Source organism: Schistocerca serialis, chromosome 4, assembly GCF_023864345.2.
Source record: "Schistocerca serialis cubense isolate TAMUIC-IGC-003099 chromosome 4, iqSchSeri2.2, whole genome shotgun sequence".
Taxonomy (NCBI): Eukaryota; Metazoa; Arthropoda; class Insecta; order Orthoptera; family Acrididae; genus Schistocerca; species Schistocerca serialis.
This window is the reverse complement of record NC_064641.1, coordinates 709,780,819-709,799,642: the sequence shown is the minus strand read 5'-3', so window position 1 is coordinate 709,799,642 and position 18,824 is coordinate 709,780,819. Positions and strand designations below refer to the sequence as shown.

General features: G+C 36.9%; 1 protein-coding gene across 1 annotated transcript in view; it reads left to right on the top strand.

The window, feature by feature from the left end:
- Window positions 1-15,697, top strand: part of LOC126473227 (ribosome biogenesis protein WDR12 homolog) — a 61,098-nt gene extending 45,401 nt beyond the window's left edge. The window contains exon 10 of the transcript XR_007586421.1: window positions 14,607-15,697. The gene's annotated coding sequence lies outside the window, so the exon portion shown is untranslated. The remainder of the gene's footprint in view (window positions 1-14,606) is intronic.
- The last annotated feature ends 3,127 nt before the right edge of the window (window positions 15,698-18,824 follow it).

The following is an 18,824-nucleotide window of genomic DNA, read 5'->3' as shown; positions in this document are numbered from 1 at the left end:
CACAGGTTATACCCTAAGATATGTACTATTTATTGCCTACAAAAACTGAAATATACTTCATGGACACCTAATTGAAATTATTTGAAGAGCATTACCAGCAGTTACTCTATTCTTTATTGCATTTTCCTCATTACAACTATTATATTAACTTGATGATTCAGTAGATGCAATAATTACAATTAAAACAATTGGCTAATAATAATACTGAAGATAAGAGTATTCAGAGTTCTTAGACGTAGAATTTGATACATACCTAACACCACAACAAGACCTAGAAAATGAAGCATTTCGATTATTAGATGTAGACGATTGCACAATTCTACCCATAAATACAGAAGTATGAGTATTAACAAGAGCTTCAGATGTTCTTTACTCATGAGCAGTACCTGCTCTAAGAGTTAAAACTGATGGTATACCTGGTGGACTAAATCAAGGAACATTTACAATAAATTGACCTGGACTATTCTTTGGTCAATGCTCAGAAATTTGTGGAGCAAACCACAGATTCTTAACAATTGTAATTGAAAGAACTTCAGTAAATCTATTTATCAAGTGATTATCTAAGATAATTTAAGGAGTTAGTTAATATATATATATAACATTAGAGTGTTAATCTAAAATAAGTAAACAATTAGTACACCATGAAGTATCAGATGACTGAAAGTAAGTAATGGTCTCTTAAACCAAGTAATAGAAAATTAACACCCACTACTGATGAGGAATTTTTAATTCATATCCCTCAAATATCACCACTCATGTGATTCTCTCTATTCATTATATTTTCAGCCACTTTAATTTTATTCAATCAAATAACTTTTCCTCTTTTAAACCTAATCTTTTTAAAAAAGATCAGAAAATAAAACAATTGAGATAAAAAATCTAACCTGAAAATGAAAACAAATCTATCCTCAACATTTGACCTACATCTACATACATACTCCGCAATCCACCATATGATGCATGGCGGAGGGTACCTCGTACCACAACTAGCATATTCTCTCCCTGTTCCACTCCCAAACAGAACGAGGGAAAAATGACTGCCTATATGCCTCTGTCCAAGCCCTTATCTCTCTTATCTTTGTGGTCTTTCCGTGAAATGTAAGTTGGCGTCAGGAAAATTGTACTGCAGTCGGCCTCAAGTGCTGGTTCCCTAAATTTCCTCAATAGCGATTCATGAAAATAACGCGTCCTTTCCTCTAGAGACTCCCACCCGAGTTCCTGAAGCATTTCCGTAACGCTCGCGTGATCATCAAACCTACCAGTAACAAATCTAGCAGCCTGCCTCTGAATTGCTTCTATGTCCTCCCTCAGTCCGACCTGATAGGGATCCCAAACACTCGAGCAATTCTGCCTATGTACCGGACGACGACTATCCGCCTTCCCCACAACTGCCATTATATGCTTGTCCCACTTCATATAGCTCTGCAATGTTACGCCCAAATATTTAATTGACGTGACTGTGTCAAGTGCTACACTACTAATGGAGTATTCGTACATTATAGGATTCTTTTTCCTATTCATTTGCATTAATTTACATTTATCTATATTTAGAGTTAGCTGCCATTCTTTACACCAATCACAAATCCTGTCCAAGTCATCTTGTATCCTCCTACAGTCACTCAACGACGACACCTTCCCATACACCACAGCATCATCAGCAAACAGCCGCACATTGCTGTCCACCTTATCCAAAAGATCATTTATGTATATAGAAAACAACAGCGGACGTACCACACTTCCCTGGGGCACTCCAGATGATACCCTCACCTTTGATGAACACTCACCAGAGAGGACAACATACTGTGTTCTATTACTTAAGAAGTCTTCGAGCCACTCACATACTTGGGAACCAATGCCATATGCTCATACCTTAGGAGTCTGCAGTGGGGCACCGAATCAAATGCTTTCCGGAAGTCAAAGAATATGGCATCCGTCTGATACCCTTCACCCATGGTTCGCAAGATATCATGTGAAAAAAGGGCGAGTTGCGTTTCGCAGGAGCAATTCTTTCTAAAGCCGTGCTGATGCATGGACAGCAACTTCTCTGTCTCAAGGAAATTCATTATATTCAAACTGAGAATATGTTCAAGAATCCTGCAACAAACCAATGTTAAGGATATTGGTCTGTAATTTTTTTTAGGATCTGTCCTTTTACCCTTCTTATATACAGGCGTCACCTGCACTTTTTTCCAGTCGCTCAGGACTTTACATTGGGCAAGAGATTCGCAATAAATGCATGCTAAGTAAGGAGCCAATGCAGTAAAGTACTCTCTGTAAAACCGAATTGGAATCCCATCAGGACCTGGTGATTTATTTATTTTCAACCCATTCACCTGCTTCACAACCCCAGGGATGTCTATCACTATGTCCTCCATACGGGAATCTATACGAGACTGAAACGGCGGTATGTTTGTACGATCGTCCTGCGTGAAAGATTTCTCAAATGCTAAATTTAAAATTTCAGCTTTCGCTTTGCTGTCTTCCGTTGCCAGGCCAGACTGATCAGTGAGTGACTGGATGGAAGCCTTCGACCACTTACCGATTTTAGGTAAGACCAGAATTTCCTTGGGTTTTCAGCAAGATCTTTTGCTAAGGTATGACAGTGGTAGTGATTGAATGCTTCGCGCGTCGCTCCTTTTACAGCAGCACGAATCTCTACTAACTTTTGCCTGCCCTCATTCTCCTGATCTCTTGCACTGTGAATGCATCTGCCTTTGCGTCCTGAGCATTCTCCGAATTGCGCTGTTAAATTGAACTAGAACATTCTTAGGACTATTATTAATCCCATTATTATTTTGACTTAACAGCATCACAAATTAACATTATCTAAAATAAATTAAATTTAACATTACGTAATGAATTTAAAGCATTATTAGGCCCAAAATCATTTAATATTATTTAATAATTTCATAGGACTATTCCCTTATATCTTCACTAGAACAAGACATCTAGAACTTACATTTGCAATAACCTTACCTATATGACTAAGATTTATATTATTTGGATGAATCAGTCACACTAATCATATATTTACACACGTCCCTCAAGGTACACCACCTGAACTAATATCGTTTATAGTACTAATTGAAAAAATTAGAAATGTTATTCGGCCAGGTACACTAGCAGTACAACTAGCAGCAAATATAATTGCTGGACACTTATTAACCTTATTAGGGAACACAGTACCATCTATAGCAATAAATTTAATCTCATTATTAATTATTGGACAAATACTTCTATTAATTCTAGAGTCAGCAGTAGCTCTAATCGTCAGCAGTAGCTCTAATCTAGGTTATGTTCTCTCAATTTTAAGAACTTTATATTCTAGAGAAGTATAATAAAGTTATGTTAACAACTCACCCAAACCACCTATTCCACTTAGTAGTTTATAGACCTTGACCACTAACAGGAGCAATTGGAGCAATAGTTTTAGTATCACGATTAGCAAAATGGCTTCATCTATTTAGTATTAACCTATTCATAATTGGATTTGGAATTACTGGGTTAACAATAATTTAATGATATGTAGTTTTTGAAGGAACATATCAAGGATTACATACAGGATTTGTATCTACCAGATTTCAATGAGGAACAATTTTATTTATTGCATCTGAAGTTTTATTCTTTGTATCATTCTTCTGAGCCTTCTTCAGCAGAAGACTGGTCCCAACAATTGAATTAGGAATATTATGACCACCAATATGAATCCAACCCTTCAATTTTATACAATTCTTTTATCTTCAGGAGTAACTGTAACATGAGCACACCACAGACTTACAAAATCTAATCACACACAAGCACTACAAGGACTATAGTTTACAGTATTATTAGGGTTATATTTTACAATGCTTCGAGCATACGAATATTGAGAAGCACCGTTCACTATTGCTGATGTGGTATACGGATCAACTTTCATTGTTACAACAAGCTTTCATGGACTTCGTGTAATTATTGGAACCATCTTCTTAACAACATGTTTACTTTGGCATTCAATAAATCAATTCTCACCAAGACACCACTTTGGATTTGAAGTAGCAGCATGATATTGACACTTCATAGATGTAGTACAATTGTTTCTATATATCTCAGTTTATTGATGAGGCAGATAAATATTTATCCAGTGTAAATAGTACATTTGACTTCCAAACAGAAAGATTGATATAAATCAAGAAAAACAATCCTAGTGATTCCCTGCAAGAATTTTTATTAGATCTATTATCCCAGTAATTGTTATAATCCTCTCCAGAACACTAACAAAAAAATTAATTAATGGCCGAGGAAAAAGATCACAATTTGAATGTGGATTTGATCCGAGAAGATCAGCATGAATACTGTTCTCCCTTCGATTCTTTCTAATTGCAGTAATTTTTTTGATCTTTGATGTAGAAATTGCATTAATTCTACCACCTGTAATTATTATAAAAACATCAGACATTATATTATGAACAATATCAACATATTCTTCATCCTAGTCCTATTAGGAGGGCTATACCATGAATGAAATCAAGGGGCTTTACAATGAACAGAATTTGGGTTGCATTAAAAAAGTATTGATATAATCAATCAATCTTAAACAGAATAAGAAGCGAAATATTGCAGTCAGTTTTGATCTGAAAGGTTGGTAAATAATTACCCTTATTCTTCATTGATTGAAGCCAAAAAGTGGTGTATTACTGTTAATAATATAACTGTATTATAAAGTTCCAATTAAGGAAATGTAAATCCAACATAAAAGCTGCAAACATTTATATTAGCAGTTAAACTCCGTTAACATTTATATAGTTTAAATAAAACATTACATTTTCACTGTAAAAATAATATAATTATATTTATAAATACCTAAAAAAAATATCTCCATCTTCAGTGACATGCTCTAATTATAAGCTATTTAAGTATAAGAAAAACAACTCTACTAAAATAAATATTCAAAAAATAAAAGATAAATCTTAAAATTTGAATCATACGAACCTTGAATATAATTAATTGAATAAATAAACAAGCTATATAAACTTTGACCACCTAATTTCAAAGTGTATATCTAACAAACTTACTTGAAAGGAAAGGTATAAATCGTATAGAACCAGCAAATCTAACAGAAGACAATATATTTAAAGAAAATAAATTATGAGAAAAATAAAACAATAAAGCAAAGCAAAGCAATCATATGAGGAATAGGAAAAAATCAATCAAGACAAAAGGCTACCTCCAAAAACAGCAACAAATAATAAACCAGTTATACCAAATGAAATATAATAATCCCTATCACCTAAATAAAATCTACAATAAAAATTATCATCCCCAAATATTGAATAATAAAATAAACGAAAACGATAAGGAGTTAAAAGTGTAGAAAAAAGATAAGGAAAAAATCAAACAATTAATTCATCTTAAACAAACCATCACAAGAATTAAATTCCTTTGAGTAAAAGCCAGCCAAAAAGGCATACCACACAAAGACAAACTAGAAACATTAAAACAAACTAAAGTTAAAGGTATAAAATCAACAATAGAGCCCATAAAATGAATATCCGGAGAATCCTTTAAATTATGAGTCATTGAACCTGCGCATATAAATAATAAAGCTTTAAACAGAGCGTGAGCTAACAAATGAAAGAAAGAAAGAAAGCGTTGGGTAGCCTATAGCCAAAATTCTCACTATTAAACTAAATTGTCTTAAAGTAGAAAGAGCAGTAATCTTTTTTAAATCAAACTCACAATTAGCCCCCAAGCCAGCCATAAATATAGTTAACAAACCAATCAAAAGTAAAAACCAACCACAATTATAAGTCTAATATTGGACTAAACCAAATTAATAAATAAACTCCAGCAGTAACAAGAGTAGAAGAATGAACCAAAGCAGAAACAGGAGTAGGAGCAGCCATAGCAGCAGGAAGTCAAGAAGAAAAGGGAATCTGAGCTCTCTTAGTTATAGCAGCTAGAACAATTAATATAGTAATAACCTTTATTTCAAAAGAACTCGAAATAAAGTCATAATAATAAATGTAATTTTAACCAACAAAATGTAATATTCAAGCAATAGAAATTAAAATAGCAACATCAATCCAATTAGATAAAGCAGTTAATATACCAGCACTGTTAAAAACTTTACATTCTGATAATAAATAACTCAACAATAAGAAACCAACCCCAGACTATCTCAACCCAATAAGATTGTGATCAAATTAGGGCAAATAATTAAAAATCCTATTGAAAGAATAAAGATTAAAACAATAATAATAAAGTCTTATATTCTTCTCACTTGATATATAATCCTCTCTATAACAAATTACCGAAGAAGAAATATATAAAACAAAATACATAAAAATAAGAGATATTCAATCCAAAATTAGTCATCACAACCATAGAACCATTTAAATTAAAAAGTTCTCATTCAACAAAAATTCTATAATCAACTATTAAATAAATACCCAAAATAAAAATTACAGTTAAAAAAAAAGAGAGAGATAAAATACCTCAAAGAACAAATAGAAAATAAATACACAGTCTAAAACGAAAAACTTCATATCACTGCTCCCACAAAAGAATATTTTTAATTGGAATTTATTAAAATTTTAAATTAATTAAAATTTAAACAAAGAATATTCAAAGGCAATCAGTGCAAAAGTAAAAGATGATATTCCCAAAACTAACCAAGAGAACTAGTATAAACCCCAGAATAATAATTACCATGTGCTGAGAATAAGAATATATATAAAGTATAAACACCTCAAAAAAAAAAAGATAAAGAAAGAAAAAAAAACAAGAACCAAAAATCTAAAAGCAGATCAAGATATAATCCTATTTAATAATCTCAACCCATCTACCAAATTTAATGGAGGGGCAGCAGCCATATTTGATGATCTCAAATGGAATCACCACAAAGCCATTCTAGATATTAAATTAATTATACCACTATTAATTAATGATCTTCTTCTACCTAAAGTCTCATAAATAATATTAGACAAAATAAACCAGAAGAACATAATCCATGACAACCATTAAAGAAAGTGAACCTATACAACCTCATGAATTTACAGTCATTAAACAACCAATAACCATTCTCCTACGAGCAACAGAAGAGTAAGCAATTAAAGACTTTAAACCAACCAGACAAAAATAAATAAATCTAACAATAACACCACCAGACAAATCTAAAGTTTCCAGAAATAATCAAACTTTAAAACCAAATAAGATATAACCTTTATCACCTGATAAATACTGTAACCATCTAACTTAAACAAAACACCTGCAAGAATTATTCTGCCAGAAATAGGGGCCTCCACATGAGCCTTAGGAAGTATAAAAGAACCAAAAACATAGGTATCTTAACAAAGCCAAAATAATAAGAACCAAAATCAAACAATAAAGAAAAGTATAAAGTATTAGCAAATTCATAAACCTTAAATAAAACCAATAATAAAGGCAGTCTAGCAACCAAAGTATAAATAATCAAATAAACCCCAGCCTGTAAACACTCGGGTTGGTAACACCAACCCAAAATTAAAAGTAAAGTAGAGACCAATCTAGCCTCAAAAAAACATAAAAAGAAAGAAGACTTAATCTAGCAAATGAAAAATAAAGTATAATTATTGAAATCAAAACCACAAAAATAAAAAAAATTAGAATGGTATGAATAAACTGAAACTCTGGCAGTAATTATTAAGGAACAAATCCAAAAACTTAATAAAATTAGACTAAAAGAAAAACAATCAACTCCAAAATAATATCTAACTATATCTATCTGATCTACTAAGATCAGCATATTATAAAAACAACTTGACAGAAACATCAAAGAATGAACCGGCCATCAACAATTATCTAATAAACAAAAAGGGATCAAAAAATAGTCATGAATAAATATTTTGACATAAAGAATTAAAAAAAATCATTACCATGAGATCGAATCGTCGAAACCAACATAGAAAGACTAAAGCTCCCTCACAAACAGAAAAAACTAAAAAAATAACAGGAAAAAATAATCGTCATCAAATTCAATAAGAACAACAATAAGTATAAATAAAGAAAGAACAATACACTCTAATCTCAACAAAACCATCAATAAATGTTTACATTTAAAAGACAAAACATAAACACTAGCAAAATAAATCAATAAAGAAGTAAAAACAGAGAAAAAAATGCCGGTCTTGTAAACCAGAAGTAAGTCTAGTCTCACTTTTAAAACTTCAAGGGTGGCAGAGCTATCCATCATCGGTCCCCAAAACCGATACTTTAATAAACTAACCCCTGAAATGACTAAAATAATAATTACATCACTGTCAAATGTAATATTTATTAATTTTATTAAATTAAGACTAAACAACGATGAACATCGTGCATGTGATGGGAATAAAAGTGTATCCAACTTTGGACTCGATCATTCAACTCTTGAATGATACATTTAAAAATTTCTGTGGACAGATTGCTTATGTTACGGAAAGGAAGGCTGGCAATAAAAATCTACCTTACTCCAAATGCAGCACAATTTTGAATAAAGTCGTATGAAATCTGAATGATCCACAGGACATGTATGGCTGTTCATTATATGCATAGGAAGCTCCAATGAAACAGAAATGAAATTTCTTTCTGCAGATACTCTGAAAATAAGACAGATTGTATTAAACCTTGTGGAGCCTCTTCTCAACTTAGTCCATAAGCTCTTGGTGGACAATTGTTGCAGCAGTGTGCATTTGTGTCAGTTCATGAAGGAAAGAGATACGAATGTAGCTGGAACGCATAAACTAAATACACTACTGGCCATTAAAATTGCTACACCAAGAAGAAATGCAGATGATAAACGGGTATTCATTGGACAAACGTATTATACTAGAACTGACGTGTGATTACATTTTTACGCAATTTGGGTGCATCGATCCTGAGAAATCAGTACCCAGAACAACCGCCTCTGGCCGTAATAACGGCCTTGATACGCCTGGGCACAGTCGAACATTTTCTGTATTCAGAAAGGCCCGTACAAGACCTGCAACATGCGGTCATGCATTATCCTCCTGAAATGTAGGATTTCGCAGGGATCGAATGAAGGGTAGAGCCACGGGTCGTAACATATCTGAAATGTAACGTCCACTGTTCAAAGTGCCGTCAATGCGAACAAGAGGTGACCGAGGCGTGTAACCAATGGCATCCCATACAATCACTACGCGTGGTACGCCAGTCCGGTGATGATGAATATACACGTTTTCAATGTGCGTTCACTGCGATGTCGCCAAACACGTATGCAACCATCATGATGCTGTAAACAGAACCTGGATTCATCCGAAAAAATAATGTTTTGCCGTTCGTGCACTCAGGTTCGTCATTGAGTACACCATCGCAGGCACTCCTGTCTGTGATGCAGCGTCAAGGGTAACCACAGCCACGGTGTCCGAGCTGATAGTCATTGCTGCTGCAAACGTCGTAGAACTGTTCATGAAGATGAAGATGGTTGTTGTCTTGCAAACGTTGCCATCTGTTGACTCAGGGATCGAGACGTGGCAGCACGATCTGTTACAGCCATGTGGATAAGATACCTGTTATCTCGACTGCTAGTGATACGAGGCTGTTGGGATCCAGCACGGCGTTCCGTTTTACCCTCCTAAACCCACCGATTCCATATTCTGCTAACAGTCATAGGATCTCGACCAACGCGAGCAGCAATGTCGCGATACGATAAACCGCAATCGCGATAGGCTACAATCCGACCTTTATCAAAGTTGGAAATGTGATGGTATGCATTTCTCCTCCTTACATGAGGCATCACAACGACGTTTCACCAGGCAACGCCGGTCAACTGCTGTTTGTGTGTGAGAAATCGGTTGGAAACTTTCCTCATGTGAGCACGTTGTAGGTGTCGCCACTGGCGCCAACCTTGTGTGAATGCTCTAAAAAGCTAATCATTTGCAAATCACGACATCTTCTTCCTGTCGGTTAAATTTCGCGTCTGTAGCACATCATCTTTGTGGTGTAGCAACTTTAATGACCAGTAGTGTAGGAAGAATGTACCAGATGTGTTGAAAAGTGCAAGACTCAAGAAAGATGAACTCATAGCATATCATTAACAGGACGTTATAGAGCGAAAATGGATATACACTCCTGGAAATTGAAATAAGAACACCGTGAATTCATTGTCCCAGGAAGGGGAAACTTTATTGACACATTCCTGGGGTCAGATACATCACATGATCACACTGACAGAACCACAGGCACATAGACACAGGCAACAGAGCATGCACAATGTCGGCACTAGTACAGTGTATATCCACCTTTCGCAGCAATGCAGGCTGCTATTCTCCCATGGAGACTATCTTAGAGATGCTGGATGTAGTCCTGTGGAACGGCTTGCCATGCCATTTCCACCTGGCGCCTCAGTTGGATCAGCGTACGTGCTGGACGTGCAGACCGCGTGAGACGACGCTTCATCCAGTCCCAAACATGCTCAATGGGGGACAGATCCGGAGATCTTGCTGGCCAGGGTAGTTGACTTACACCTTCTAGAGCACGTTTGGTGGCACGGGATACATGCGGACGTGCATTGTTCTGTTGGAACAGCAAGTTCCCTTGCCGGTCTAGGAATGGTAGAACGATGGGTTCGATGACGGTTTGGATGTACCGTGCACTATTCAGTGTCCCCTCGACGATCACCAGTGGAGTACGGCCAGTGTAGGAGATCGCTTCCCACACCATGATGCCGGGTGTTGGCCCTGTGTGCCTCGGTCGTATGCAGTCCTGATTGTGGCGCTCACCTGCACGGCGCCAAACACGCATACGACCATCATTGGCACCAAGGCAGAAGCGACTCTCATCGCTGAAGACGACACGTCTTCATTCGTCCCTCCATTCACGCCTGTCGCGACACCACTGAAGGCGGGCTGCACGATGTTGGGGCGTGAGCGGAAGACGGCCTAACGGTGTGCGGGACCGTAGTCCAGCTTCATGGAGACGGTTGCGAATGGTCCTCGCCGATACCCCAGGAGCAACAGTGTCCCTAATTTGCTGGGAAGTGGCGGTGCGGTCCCCTACGGCACTGCGTAGGATCCTACGGTCTTGGCGTGCATCCGTGCGTCGCTGCGGTCCGGTCCCAGGTCGACAGGCACGTGCACCTTCCGCCGACCACTGGCGACAACATCGATGTACTGTGGAGACCTCACGCCCCACGTGTTGAGCAATTCGGCGGTACGTCCACCCGGCCTCCCGCATGCCCACTATACACCCTCGCTCAAAGTCCGTCAACTGCACATACGGTTCACGTCCACGCTGTCGCGGCATGCTACCAGTGTTAAAGACTGCGATGGAGCTCCGTATGCCACGGCAAACTGGCTGACACTGACGGCGGCGGTGCACAAATGCTGCGCAGCTAGCGCCATTCGACGGCCAACACCGCGGTTCCTGGTGTGTCCGCTGTGCCGTGCGTGTGATCATTGCTTGTACAGCCCTCTCGCAGTGTCCGGAGCAAGTATGGTGGGTCTGACACACCGGTGTCAATGTGTTCTTTTTTCCATTTCCAGGAGTGTATAAAAAAAAACAAGTGGTATTCATTTCAGCACTCAATATTGATGCAGTTGTTACAGCAACCAAAGGGGGTAAAAAAAAAAAGAAAAAAAAAAAAAGAAAAACCTCGGTGCACTACAGAGTGCAATTTGTATATGGGTGGTGTAGATTTCAAGGTTCTGAAACTGCAACATTTTCTCATTGAAAGGAAAAAAAGGTGTTAAATGGTACATAAAAATGTTTAGAAGGCTAGTGAGTATTACAGTGCACAAAGCTTGTATTTTTTGTAAAGCCAGTGAGAGGACACGGGAAGAAATGCACACAAATTTCAGGCTTCTTCTTATACTGTAACTGCTGAAAATTCACTGAAAGAGTGTAGTTCCGCCTCAATGTGGATGGTCTTCAGAAACTCCTGCACCTGAACAGCTAATAGCAAAGCATTTCATTGAGAAAATCCCACCTGCAAAGAAGAGCAAGCTCAAAATGAGAGGTACAGATGCTGGAGGATGACATGAAAACAAAAAGAAACATCATTCTCATGCAGAGACTATGGTGTAAGTGTTTGTTTTGAGGATTGCTTCAAGATATACAATACCGAAACTTCATTTTCGGTGATAACGCATGTTTTATTCATAATAAAGGTATAATATTAACAATTCCTGAAAAATTCATTACTATGGAACAAATAATTTCCGCACTGGAGTTATTTGACTGTAACACTGCAATTTGTGTACCATCAGCAGGCTAGGCATGTGTATGGAAACTATCAATCAGAAGGATTAAAACGACATATAAAAATGAAGACAATGCCCTTAAAATACTATTAATGAAATGCAAAATATACATAATATAACAGAGTAAGTTGGGCTTTTAACTTATCCTATTTGTTATACCACTCGTGATGTCGGTTTTCTTTTTTTCTTTTGTGATCTTGTTTCATTAAAAGTGTGTATAATGTAGTTACACAAAATAATTAATTCCTTATTCATGCAATATTTCCATGCATAATTTAATGATTGCTAATGAAAATAGTATATTTAGGCCTTATGGAAACATTCAAGAAATATTCATGATTTACTGTACCTGCAAATCATGTGAATACAAATTTCATTGACGCTGAAAGTTATTTGTTTTAAGAGTGACCTAGAACATCTGAAAGCCCCTGTTCTCCTCTTTCAAACAAACGTTGTAATATTCCTGAAAAATTTCAAAAATTAGTTCTATTTAATATTTTTGTGTTCCAGAATATTCCAATCTCAAAATGTTATTCTTTCCAAAAGTATATGCTTTACTTAAACAACCTGTTAGTTTGTTAATTATTCCAGTCAGAAAATTTCACTTTCTCAGAACTTTTTTTGGGAAACTTTGCTTATCCTCATGCACATTAGCATTGCTCTTCCATAAAACAGTTCTGACAGTTGTCATTTTGGTATTATACAGCTAGTAGTTAACACTTTTGCTGCGACTGAACAAGCCACGAGCCAGTGTGGCTGACACTTATAAGCGTCCGCGCTCACTGTCGGATTACTCAGTCTAGTTGCAGCATCTAAGCTAGCATCAAAGTGTGTAAACTTTTGTTTTGTGTGGTCAGTTATCGAACATATATTGTTCGTAGTGGTGGCTGATGAACTGACACCTGGATCTTCCGATGTGAAAAGGAGCAGGAAAAGTGTCAAATTGACAGAGGAACAGTTACTTAGTGTACTAGACGACGGTGATTTTCTGTATAGTGAGGACGAGACATACCACGGAGATTGTCATTTAGAGGCTGCAGAAGATTTGCAGAGCGATGATAGCATGGAAGCCCAGCTTTCGAATCTGTTTCGTGACTGTTCCGAATCCGACAATACAGATCACGACAATTGTGTGGAAATCGACGACGAAAAAGAGCCCGACCTGTCACACGGAGATAATCCAGGCGAGTCCTGCCGTAAAGAACCACGTAATATGCAGTATCACCCATTTACGAAGGAAGAAGTTTTGCAAATCCATCCTGCTGGCATTTCTCCTATAGATTTCTTCAGATTATTGGTAACAGACTAATTGTTGCAACTTGTAGTTGACGAAACGAACGATAACGCAGTCAAAGTATTGCTGAGCGAAAATACAAAAGAGGGATCTAGGATCTGTAAATGGAAATCTCTAAGCATAGGTGAATTATTAGTTTTCCTGGGTGTTTCGTTACATATGGGTAACGTTAAATATCCGCGATTACAAGCCTACTGGAAGAAAGAACCGCTGTTTGGGAATAGAGGAATAGCGATGAGTATTAGCAGAGACCGGTATTTGATCATTTTGCAAAAAAATCCACTTCCAGGAAACCCGAAACCAGATGATCATTTATATAAGATACGATCTATATTGGATTATTTTGACACGAGAATGTCTCAAGTGTATTACCCGGGAAGAGATTTATCAATAGATGAATCAATGATTCTTTGGAGGGGAAGATTGTCATTTAGACAATACATAAAAAGCAAACGTAATAAATATGGCATTAAGATGGACATGCTCAACAATCCAGACGGTTTCATAAATAAGTGTGCTGTGTACACGGGAAGTAGTGTAGATATGGGGGAAAAGGTCACGCTGAAAAGGTCGTTTTGCATTTGATGTAAGAAGATGCGGCTTGCATCTTGGTCATCACATTTACTTGGACAATTATTATAACAGTTTTCATTTAGCTACAACTCTGTTGAACCTAAAAACAGTTTCAGCAGGTACTCTGAGATTAAATTGGAAGTATATCCCCGAAGACGTTGTATCGGCAAAACTTGGGAGAGGAGAGACAACTGAGCGGTATTCTAATGGAGTTATGAATGGAAAATGGAAGGGTCGACGAGAGGTTTCCTACATTTCCACAGAACATCTAAATTTTATGGAGCAAGTGACGAATGCGCACCAGCAAATAGTCACGAAACCTTTGCCTATTACTAGGTGCAATGCGTGTATGTCTGGGACTGATAAACAAGATCAGATGTTATCGTATTATTTATGTGAACGAAAGACTATCCAATGGCCAAAAAAACTATTCTTTCATGTCATAGACATGCTAGTTTTCAATTCTCTATATCTGTACAACAAATACCGTACTCAGTAAATGAAATGATGATGTACGATTACAGAATGAACATTCAAAGGACTTCCTTCCACCAATGGAGGTTCCACGGAATGTGAGCAAGAAACATCACAAAGAAGAACACGTTGTGCAAAAGCGGGAAGCTACTGCAGGGAAGAAGCAAGTTATGAGAAAGCGGTGTAAGAAGTGCGCGGAACAAGGCAAGTGCACTGATACACCATACGAGTGTACAACCTACACAGACAAACCTGGATACTGCTTGAACTGCTGTATAATTTCCCACAAGTGGCAAAAACTCGATAATATCGGGGAAATTCCAATTATCAAAGACAACTTCTTTTATTTCTTTTGACATTGCAATGTTTCTTTTTATGACGTGAAACGTTAGAACTTTTTTCACGAGTACTCAGAAAATGAGGTTTTCTTTTGTGTTAAGTCGACTTATTTCTTATTGCGTTGTAAAACGTTCACTTCAGTTTTTTGGGCATTGACATATTGTCTCAGTGAGTCTGCAGTTGGTATTCAGTCAGTATAGTCACTGTCTCAGCAAGTTCACACCTGCTAGTTAAATAGTATAGTCACTAAGTCATTCAGAACCTTGCAGTTAGAAGGTATAAATGTAAGTGAGCTTGTGTTTGGACATCCAGAGTGAATAGTAAGTTCACAGTGAAATTTATAACTTGTGAATCTGTTTCAATGATTATTGTCCCTTGTCAGAATTTGGAATATTCTCGAAGTTTGTGTAGCTTACTGACATGCAAAGATAGTGATGTCCTACTGTAGTTTTTCAAAGTTGATCATCAAAGTTAACTGTATGGTAATAAGTGTGTAGAGAAATGAAAACAAATATACTGTGCTATGTACATCATTTAATAACAGTTCACCACCATCAGTAAACATGGGAAGGAGAGTAAAGCAGACATTCTACAAGAGTTATGAACAGTGCTTACGGTCCAGGCCAGTAAGTTACAATATGGCCTATCACATACGCTACTCACTTCAGAAATGTAATTACAGCCACCATCAACATAAGCAATGAGAATGATGATGTATTTTGTATATTTTAAACAGTATAATAGGTACAATTTACATTTGTTTGCTTTCTAAGAAATTTATTGTGCTTTACCTTTTTAATGAAAAGAAACACTATGCTTGTGCTTATTCACTCTGTCTGTATCTAATTGTAAGCATCTAATAAATTTATCATTTTTCTTGTGTCCACAGTATGACTTCAGTGCCTTAGCAATTTTCTACCCATTGTGTTTGTGATGTGGATCTCTTGGATTCCAGTAACATCTGTGATACCTATTTTCTTCTGTCAGCAACATTATATTCTATTCATTGCTCATGCAACTCATGTCAGCAACAAAAGTAGAGAAGACAGCAGATGAAAGGTTTCTGGATCTCTAGCATGGAAGTGAAGAGTATTCAAACTTCCTTTGATAGTTTGCTGAAAGACCGACAACCAGCAGAAAATGAAAAACATTAGCATATGTAAACCAAATGCGACCGAATGCAGTTCTCACACGTCTACCGTTTACATGAGAGAGAATTCTCGTTCGCATTTGTGTAAACCAGGCTTTACAAAAGTACAGGGGCATCTGTAAATCTGATGAAGCATTTTGAAAAATCATTTTAGGTTAATGGCTGAACATAACGTATCAAATGGTACGGCGTGTGAAACACAAACTCTCAAAGTTTGTTTATGGAACATGCTGTCAGTAGGTTAGGTTGGAAAACCACTGACCCTGGTGCCACCACCTGTATTTCTCAAAATGTGTGTGGTAATTTACTCATTTTCAATCAGTAGTGTGTGTGGAAAATGCTTTCCGTAACAAGTCTCACAAGTTGAGGAGTGTTTGTATGGTGCAGAATGTTCGGGCTGACCGAGTGTGTCAGAACACATAGTGGACCGTGTGAGGGACATGAAGCTATTGCAGAATTTAACATCCCTCAGCCAACAGTGTGGAAAATGCTTCACAAGTAATTAATAGTGAAGCTGTAAAAATTGAAATGAAGCTGTACAAATTGCAGCTCCTGCAAGCTGTAAACAACGATGTTAAATTATGGTATCTGCATTTCTGCATCAGTCTGCAAGACCATCTTGAAAATTACAATTTTGTAAGCACATTAATCTTCAATGACAAAGCCACTTTTCACCTTTCAGAAAACTTCAAATGACACAACACACACATATTTGGGAAGAGAATCCGCGTTCAACTGTCGACACACATTTGGCATTCTAAGAAAGAGAACATATTCTGTGCTGTATCCAACAAGAAAGTCTATGGCTCCTCCTCCCTCCCTGAGAGAACTGTCGATTGAATAACCTATCTCAACACGCCACAACTATGGCTTGTGTCACAATTTGAAACTGGTAGCAGTGATTTCATCTTTCAGCAAGCTGGGTACTGGTCACTGGACTTGATACCTTGTGATTATTTTTTTTTTCCTTGTGAGGTACATCAGGAGTAGTGTTTCACCTCTATCATAGAACTATGAAGACTTAACAAGAAGTCACCATGGCACTGGTGTTACTGTCACTCCTGATACACTGGGTAGGGTATGGGAAGAATTTGGCTATTGAATAGATGTATGCCCATTTGCTGTATTGTTGTTGGCCATTTATTTTGATAAATTTCATCAACTTTGTAATTACCCTCTATTTTATATGAAATTTAATCTCTTTCTATCCTTTCCTGTGAAGATGACTGTCAGAAATTGCAATTGAAGAAAGACTTTGAGTGTAAAATCTTCTGCCCATCAATCATGATAACTGCAGACACATTGTTAGAGCAGTTGAGCTGAATTTTTAAGACAAGCTGAAATTTTGTGGTGGATCCGCACACAGTATTGACAGTCACAGATGTCCATCACTGCATAAATCCTGTTAAAGGCTCAAAAGAGATCTCATGCTTGACCTGCCTGTCTTTATTAAGGTATTCATAGGTTCAGAAGTACGGCCTATAATTTTGTGCAGTTCCATTATTAATTACTTATTCCTAAATAGTGGGGAAAGCGATCATCAGTGTCATGCAACATAGCAAAATCGTAATAATATTGCAATCTTCCTTCGTATTTTGAAGAATAATGTTGTCATAGATGGTGTATCAGTAAGCTGACTATGGTCCCATGTGTAGTGCTAAGTGAAGAATTGTTAGGAAAGATTAAAGTTGTCAGTGGGCTGTCAGTGACTATTATCTCAGCTACTAAAAGAAACCTAAGGGAGCACTCCTAATTTCCGGATTTCATCAGAGTGCAGGACAAGTAACAATACAACAGGTTTGTCAGAATATTTCAGATATTTTCAAATGAGAATGGGAGACATTAAATAAGCTGTGGTATATTGTAGGGACTTCTTAACAAATTTGAAACCGGAGCTCTGCATTCAGAAATAGGGGAGAGTAGGGCACATTGAACGATAAAAAATATTTCTCCGTGTTACTCATCCAATAACTTTATTACAGAATTGTGATTTACAGATGTTACAGTTTAATCATTCAAGTATCAAATGGCCTTATATGATTGCATTGTCATTAATTGTTTTTAGCTGCATGCCTTTGAAGAAAATTTGGTAAATGGTTCATTGTGCTCCACATGTGGGGTACAATGAACCACTTTAAACAGGTTCATTGAGAGAACCTATTTAGCATACATAGTAAGTGTAAATATACTGTAAACATAATGTTTACAAATATTCCATGTGTGAATCATATAATTAAATCTGTAGCCACTCAATCATGTAACTCATTTTGGAATTACCGAAAATCAATGGACTCGAAACTGATTCCAAATCTGAAATATGATTTTTGTCTCTTTGTCACACCATCAGTAGCAGGTCGTGGGAGCACATAAAGTATGTTGCTAGCTGGAACAAAAGCTTCATCTTTTACCTGAGGAAAATAGAACTTCCCTCCCATTTTTTCACTTTGTCTCAAAAATGATACCTGATAGTCTCCTGCCTCATCCTTCGGTTTCAAAATCTTCCCCTCACAGTAAGCTGGTGTGTTGTTTTTCAGTTCAAATTTGGTCAAAACGAAATCATCTGTTTCTGGTAATTTGTCCAAGTCTTCAAAGTTGTACTCGGATTCACCAGACACATCCACGTTGGCATCACTCTCTTCATAATGTGCCTCACTAATGTCATCATCTGATTCCTGCTCATAAAACTTCCAGTTGACCTTTTTATTGGGATGTTTTGTGGCTTGCAGCAAATCTTTCTCCGGTGTATCAGTTGCAATTAAACTTTGTCCTCTCTTACATT